This window comes from Phodopus roborovskii, unplaced genomic scaffold (genome assembly GCF_943737965.1).
Source record: "Phodopus roborovskii unplaced genomic scaffold, PHOROB, whole genome shotgun sequence".
Taxonomy (NCBI): Eukaryota; Metazoa; Chordata; class Mammalia; order Rodentia; family Cricetidae; genus Phodopus; species Phodopus roborovskii.
Genome location: NW_026126549.1, coordinates 10,529,344 through 10,537,801, shown reverse-complemented (window position 1 = coordinate 10,537,801; position 8,458 = coordinate 10,529,344). Strand labels below are relative to the sequence as shown.

Here is an 8,458-nt window from a genome sequence, read left to right as displayed (position 1 = left end):
TCAAGAATGAACATTCTACACCTGTTGGCTGGAATACTCTGTAAATATCTGCTAAGTCCAGCTGATCTACTGTGCAGTTTAACTCAGATTTCTGCATTGACTTGTAATTTGGTTGACCTATCTTGAATAGCAGCGGGGGTGCTTCAGTCACACATGATCATTGTATCTGGACCCATCTAAGCCTTTATGTCTATTTGTTTTTGTTTTATGAAATTGGGAATAGGAACAATGGGTATATCTATGTTTATAATTGTAACATTGCTGCTTTTTCTCTTAACTATTTTGTGGCACTAATTGTTACTAATTTGTTTTAAAATCCAACATGATCCCTACATTGTGGCCTTTATCTTTTCTGACTAATTTTGATTTGAAGTCTACTTTATCAGAGGTCAAACAACTATACATCTTATTTTTGGTTATTTGCTTGTTAGATTGGCCTTTGTCATTTGACTCTCATATTGTTGGTATCTTTTCCAGTAAGGCACATTTCTTGGAGATAGTAGATCTATCTAGCATCTTAAATCAGTTAGCTAGTCTGAATCTCCGGGTTGAGCTGAGACCTTTTGCTTTTCAGGTTATTACTGACAGATACACATCCCTGTAATTTTGTTAGTGGCTTTTCTAATTAGTTAAAATTGATTTTGTTCTTTACTTGCTCTTCTACCATTACAAGATGGTTGCTAGCTTACTGCATGAGACATTTGAATCCCTTCCAAGCTCTCCTTTGTTCATGTATTCTTCACAAGAAATACATTCTCCTATGCTTCATTGGGGTTGTGTTCCTGCTCTGTATATTCTTTCCTCTTCTGTTCCTTCTACTTCATGTATTTATTGGGCTTGCACTCAGTCATTTGCAGAATTCTTGGATGTGGTAGTCACATTCCTTTATTTGTTTTTCCTTACTGATGTTTGAATATAGTATTTTACCAATCTTTTAGATAATTCCTCATATTCTTCTTTTTAGTCAGGTGAATTGATACTTTCTACTGTGATTTTTTTATTTTTACTTAATACATTGAAATTTCATTTCTAATATGTGGTGGTTTGAATGAGAATGGCCTCCAGAGGCTCATAAACTTGAATACTTGGTCACTAGGAAGTGGCACTATTTGAAAGAATTAGGAGGTGTGGCCTTGTTGGAGGGAGTGTGTCACTGGGAGTGGACTTTGAGGTTTCAAAAAACCTATTCCAATCTCAGGCTCTCCTTCTGCTGTCTGTCATCCCAATGTAGAACTCTCAGCTACATCTGTAGCATGATTTCCTCCATGCTGATAATGGATTAAATCTCTGAAACTGTAAACCAGCCGCAATTAAATACTTCCTTTTATAAGAGTTGCTGTGGTTATGATGTCTCTTCACAGCAAAGGAACACTAACTAAGACACTATATTTTATTTATTGTTTTGCCAAAAAATTTCAGCTTCCCCAATGAATTTTCCTCTCTGATGTCAGCTGTTTTAATCCATAGTGCTGATTTTCTGTCTTATTCGTTTTGCCAACTTTTCCTCTATGTGGCTGACTTTCTTCTTTGGATCCTAGAAGTCATAGTTTATTTTTATCTTTTCAGATTACTGATCTTTTTTTTTCCAAGAAAACTTTTGAAATCTTCATCCGACATTTTACTCATTTCACTATCTGTGGGTTTAGTTGTTGAGGTTCGCGATCTAGGGAAGTCATGTTGTTATGGCTTGTCGCATTTCTTATGTATCTATTTGTGATTTGTGCATTTGTTGGTTTATCTGTGTGCTCCAGCTCTGGAGGATAGGCCTTCTTATTGAACAGCCTACTCTTGCTCAGTTCTGAGTAGCACTTTGCCAAGAGAAAACAAATTGCTTTTAGAAGTGGTTTCTGCTCTTTTCTCAACAACAGCAAGCTTTGTAGCCATGGTTATATTTGGCTTTCTTAGCATTGACCCTTCTTCTCAGGCATCTATCTCCTTTCCTTTTGGTCCCTAAGCTCTTCTCTTTTGAAACAGAGTATATTCTTTTTCTGATTCCAACTACTTCACATGCTGACTCATAGTCACCTTCCACTCTGTCATCTTACCTAGACGTCTCCTCAGTTTTATTTCCTTTTGAAAGAAGATATTAATGGCTGGAGAGATGGCTTAGCTGTTAAAAGACATAGCTTAAAGTTCTTGGAAGAGACATCCCTGGAAATGAATTTTAGATAGTGTTCTGGATAGAATTTTGACTAGTGAACACAGTGGGAAGAGTTGGGGAGGGGTCTGGTGGATTCATTTCTGCTTTACAGTTTTGTGTGTGTGTGTGAGAGAGAGAGAGACAGAGACAGATACAGAGAGACAGAGACAGAGAGAGAAAGAAGAAGAGAAAGAGAGAGTTTTCCTAGCAATTATCTCAACAGAATTAAAAAAGTCTACAAGGTCAGCGGTGCTGAGTTAAGGTCACATATTAGTAAGTCTGTGTATTTAATTTGTTTTATCTTCTGGGAGCCACTAATAATCTTTTGATTTGATTGAACACATTTCCATGCTTCAAGTCTGGGCCTGGAGTAGTAATGGGGCATGCCTTCCCCAAGAGCATGGGAAGTGGCTACAGTTCTAAAGTCAAAGATGTTATGCAGCAATTGCCTTCAAGATCAAACATTGTCTTGGGAGGAAGCCCCTTAAGAGTCAGGATGTTTTAAAGGGGGCTTATTAAGGTATATGAAAAATAGCACAGAAGCTTCTAGAAGTCCTAGAAATTGACCTAAATGATCCAGGTGGCTCCCTAAGCAAGCAGCCAGGACCCTTGTGACATACCTGTAGACAGCCTAAGCTGTCTGGAAGAGGTGGAGACATTTGAAATGCAGGGAAAGGCACTGTCCAGCTAGCTGAACTGCCTGCAGGTTGGTCATTGAACCCAGCTTTTCAACTTTTGTGAGGCATGGCCCATGCTGGGGTGGGCTTTTGGCAGTGCAGCTGACTTTGAGTCATTTCTGTTCCTGTTCCTGTTCAGGAGTAATCTATACTCCTGAAAATAATCACAAGAACACTCATTAGTTCACTAAGCTGGACTTTGGTGGTATCCATACTTCAGTCTGTTCAGTATGATGTGAGTTTCCTATCTGGGATGAACAGACATTTGTCCACTTTCCCCAGTGTCTCACATGGAAGATATTAATAAAAGCTGTTTTTTGTTTGTTTGTTTGTTTTTAATGCTGGTGATTGAAATGAGGCTGTTGAATATAATACGTACGTGTTCTACCACTAGGCTATACCCTATCCTGAAATAAACTCCTTTCCTTCCCAAATCGCTTTTGGTCATGGTGTTTTACCACAACAATAGAAACCCTAATTAAGATAGACACAGTATGCTTAAGGCTTTGCACACATACACATTCTCTCTCTCTCTCTCTCTCTCAATCTCTCTCTCTCTCGTTTTATTTGCTTATTGGTTGGTTGGTTTTTGTTTATTGATTTTGATCACAATTCATTGATCTTCCTGAATCTAAAGTTACTGATGTTCAAATATTCCAACAATCTCAACTTGCACTATGAATTTTTGTGCTTCCTTTTGTATACGATTTCTCTTAAAATACATTTTTGTTTAAATTAAAAATAATCTTACTTTACATACCAATCCCAGTTCTCTCTTCTTCCCATACTCTTATGCCCCCCACCAACTCCCTATTCCATCCCCCATTTATTCCCTAGGGAGGTTAAGGCCTCCCAAGAGGGATCATCAAAGTCTGATACATCATTTGGGTCAGGACCTTGGCCTTCCCCTGTGTATCACGCCATGGGGAATGGATTCCAAAAGCCCATTTGTGTACTAGGGATAAATACTGGTACCACTGCCAGAGGCCCCATAGACTACCCAGGCCTCCCAACTGACACCCACATTCAGGAGGCCTGGTTCTGTCCTATGCTGGTTCCCCAACTGTCAGACTGGGGTCTATAAACTTCTACTTGCTCAGGAAAAGTATGCAAAGCTTAACGGATTTGTGTGTCATCCTTTCTCAGGGGCCATGCTAATCTTCTTTGTATTGTTTCAAACACACACACATTTTAAGAGTCTTAAAATACAAATTTGTGTAATGAACTTGGAAATGACAATGAACTCTGTTTTTCTGCAGGCAACACGTCTTCAGTGTGAGACTTCTTTCCATGAATATATGTATGTTTCCTCATTGGGCTGAGGTAGACAGAAGGGAATTCTAAACTTGCAAAATAAGTCTCTTTAATCATGTCTTTTGTTTGGTATTCTCTTGCTTAACATTTGTTTTTCTTTCCTCCCATCTATGCTGTAAGATGGCTGGTTGCCATGCCTGAGGAGAGGGCCACATGCCATCTTGCAGAGGGTGGGCAGGAGACATTATCATCTGCTATATAGCCACTGCATCCTTCTCTTTTTATCAGGCTGATGCACACTGAGGCTTATTTCACACCACTTGGATTGCTAGAAATATGTGCTGTCATGGACCTCCAAAGTCTGTGATTCTGGTCAATTTCTATTTATCAAGAAATCCCCACCTACTGCGACATCTTCCAACTTTTACGCTGTGCCAATCCAGTAGTTGTCTTATTTCCTCTGCATGCTCCCTGCCAGGCATGCAGAACTCCACAAGCTTCTGAAGCCTATGAAACTGGAGGGGAGCCAGAAGCTGAACCTCAAGCTCATCTGCCTTGCCATCTCCATCTGTCAGGGACACCTCATCCCTGCTCCGTGCTGGATGTGTTATGGAATAACATGCCAAGTTACTTCTACAAGCCTACAGACTTTCCTGGGCGTGTCTAAGAAAGGCAGTCCTTGCCTGGATGTCGGCATTCCTCTGGCCTCACTATCATCCCTTCTATGATTTGTAGCAAGATCTGGAATATAGGGGCTAATGAGGTCTGGCTGCATCTCTGTTCAGCCTCTCCTTGGCTATGGGTGTCTTTTATTTCCTGTAATGATCTGGAAGTGTTGGGAGACAGAGTGCTAGATGATACTGGGAGGTAGAGACCAGGAAAAGAAAAGGAAAATCCCCTTCATTTAAAACATTCAAAATAGGAGCTAGAGAGATGGCTCCAGATTTAAGAGCACTGGCTGGTCTTCTGGAGGACACATGTTTGACCCACATGATGCCCCACAACCACCTTACAGTCCAGGTCCAGAGGACACAGTACCCCCTTCTGGCCTCCACTGGCACTGTATGCACACAGTGGAAAGGCTAACATGCCACTCAAACAACCACTCACACAAAATAAAATACACTTTTAAAAATTCAAAATAGTCCCACAGAAAATAAAATCAAGGAACCCAGGAAAGGTAACATATACTCTTGTTCCAAGTCTTATCTGTTTGGAGACAATCCCACTTGAGGTTTTCTACAAGTTTCTCTGAGCCTGGCAAGGTTTTGCATAAGCCTGTTCTGTACCCTCTACTACCTGGAGAAATACATAATCATCTCAGAGCTGTCAGTCACTGGGGATGTGGCTGATGTCAGTGATGGTTCCCATGTGAGGACACAGGGTCCTCTCCTACGATGGAAATGCTTATGGGGGAATCTGAGTACCAGGTTCATGCTTCTGCTGTCCAGGGTGAGAGATACACTTATCTCCTTTCACAGCTGCTTCCTGCCCTGTCTTGGCTGCACTTATCATGTGTAAAGGTCTTTTCACACTAGGCCATGAGGAAGCAGCTAAGTCATTCATTCTCTTAGAGACTTCTTGTGAAACCTGCATGGATTTTGACTGTAAAAACCATTGTGTATAAGCATGCTTCTATTGTTGTTTATTGTGGACTATGTTAAAGGATCTAGGGTATTGCTATTGAATCAAGCCAATCATCAGAATTTCTTTTTCCAGGGTACTTTTGTTTGGGTTGCAGAAGGCTCCTTTAATCCCTGTGCAGATGCACCCTTTATGCTCACTCTGGAGTTCCTATCTTCACATATGTGCAACCACTTCCTCTGTGTTGGATGTGCCCTTTTCTGTCTTAATTCAAAGAAGCTTTTGTCACCTATATGAGGCCCCCAGGAGACAAGGACTCCTTTGTGGAGAGAGGACAGAACCCATGAGGCTCAAAAGGTTTACAAGCCTTCACAAATTCCTCCAAAAACCATTCCTTTCTCTGCAGTTGTATGAGATGAATGATTGACTGGGGCTTGGGGCCCTTTGGTAATGTAGTTGCCTGTAAGTTTCCCAGAACACCTTTCAGTGATGCGACTGCCTGAAATACCCCCATAAGAAATACTCCCATAAGAATACTCCCATAAGAAATACCAATAAACACATTGGTTCACCAAGCTGGACTTGGACAGATCCTTTGATGCCTTCTCTGTCTGGGAGGAATAGATGCTTTTATATACCTTTCTAGGGAAAGCCCTGTGAAACAAATAATTTACAAATGTATGGTTTTCTGTTCAATTCTGCAAATGTGTGCAGAAATACCTTGTGAAATTTTTGCTCACACCCACTTTGAATGACTTCAAATGATAGAAACTCTCTCTCTCTTCTGAGTTGGCAAATGACTTGAATTGATAGAAATGCTTGAGATATTTAACTCCTGCTCCAATTTCCCAAATTACATAGCAATTGGTTATAAGCAACCTCATTTGTATGAGAGTCTTTTGAGTAAAGATATCTGCTTTACATTTCTCTTCCTTCTGTGCTTTTTAGAGTTAGGTTCTTATAGTAAATCTTCTTTTCCTATACTGGTTTGCATTACTTTTGTATGTCCTTCATTATCAAACTAGGAAAAAGTAAAAAAAGGAAAAAGAAAAAAGAAAAGAAAAATGTGATGAAATGGATTGAAGTTAGCTTCCCCATCCCAGCCAATTAGGACCACAAATAAGGGAGACTGTACCATCTATGCTGGTTGGGTGAGACAGAACCGTTCTTGGCTGACAGGTGGGCACCTGGTAATAAAAGCAGGAAAGAGGAGCCAAAACAATTCCAGTTGTCGCTCAAGATTCTCAAGAAGTCAGCTTAACATCCACAAGGAGGGCCATGCTTTCTTCCTGTCCCAGTAGTCTGTGCATGCCTGGAATAGTATGCTAATTTGAAACAATCAATTAATTCTTGTTAGGACTAGATGTGCATGTCCTTAGTTAGGGAGAAGTAGTATTGACCTCTGTGGGAATTATAAAGAGTGAGCCAGAGCGAGCAGAGGCTGTTTATTCAGTGATTGACATAGTGAGTGAGAGAGTCACTTGTGCTTGGCAGAGACTGCAAGGACAGGAAGAGCAGGAAGCCTAACAGTGGGAACAGGAGAGTTCTTCAGACGTGCCCTGCTACAGGCAGCTGGCACGGGGAAGTTATGGGCTAACTAGAACTGAGGCATTCTGTGGTTGCTTAGGGGCAAATATTTGGCTTATTCTACTTAGGCCCAAGCTGGAAGTGGGGACAAAAAATAGGGATGTTGCCAGTTTTTAATCAATTTTTGGCTGTGTGGGACAGTTTTTTTTTTTTTTTAACTAGGGCTGTTGTTTCGCTCCTTGAATGGTTTCTTGGAGATGGTGAGCTGACATCTTACAGATCTGACGCAGCAGACTGGCCTCCTGGCTGCTGTCCTGACTCATTACTGAGGACCGCAAGGGTTCTCTTGTTACATATGGTCTGGCCACTGTCCATGAGTGTATTCAGCCACTCACTTCACTAATGGAGAGTCAATTCAAACCAGACCATATGTTGTTCTCTTTCACACATTTATGATGCTAAAGTTCATCTCCGTGGACTCAGAGCTTCAGGCAAATAAAGCCAACTGAGACCTCTGGCTGATAATGAACTCATTATAATTTGTGGGACACAATAGGGTGCTGTGGCATTTCTGCAATGGGAGAGTGGATCCTGAAGGAAGAGGGTAGACTCCTTTGCTTATAGAGAAGCTGAGGGGGCCAAAGGGGAAAGGAAAGAGGATGACTGAGTCAATAGAGGGCATTTTCCAAAGGCTTAATAAGTCTTAACCTGTAGGAACAGACCTCCATGTTGTAATCTTTATTGTTTTGTGCTGTTGGTCTGGTCCATACTGAAAACACTGATTGTCCTTGTACTTGACAATGGTTCTGTGTGGGAGATTGGTATAGTAATGCCATACCCGAGAAGGGACACGATCTGATCAGCTGGTTGGGCTCTGGAAGAGAAAGTGTGGAGGACCCAGCCTTCACTTTTTCCATACCAGGAATACTATTTGATGGGAAGTTCTGCAGGCAGGTAGGGATGTCCCATGAACAGCTTAGATTGCTTTCATGGATCTTCCTCTGGAGTTTTGTGACAAATTAGGGGAGTATGTACTACCTAAGCAGCATTTAATTATCTTTTTTTGTATTATTTACTTATTTTTACATTCCAGTAGAAGTCTCCCCTTCCTCCTCTCCCCTCAGTTGCTCCCCCTGACTTCACCTCTCCTTATCCACTCCTCCTGTTTCTCTTCAGATAAGAGCAAACCGCTCATTGATATCAACCAGCCATGGTATTCAAGTTGCAGCGAGACTAGGCACCTTCTTTTCTATTAAGGTTGGATAGAGCAATGTAG

General features: G+C 41.2%; 1 non-coding gene across 1 annotated transcript; it reads right to left on the bottom strand.

Moving 5' to 3' along the window:
- Window positions 1-3,918: 3,918 nt before the first annotated feature.
- LOC127234326 (U6 spliceosomal RNA) lies at window positions 3,919-4,023 on the bottom strand. Its single transcript, XR_007835568.1, has one exon. It is a non-coding gene; the product is annotated as a U6 spliceosomal RNA (small nuclear RNA).
- Window positions 4,024-8,458: the final 4,435 nt, after the last annotated feature.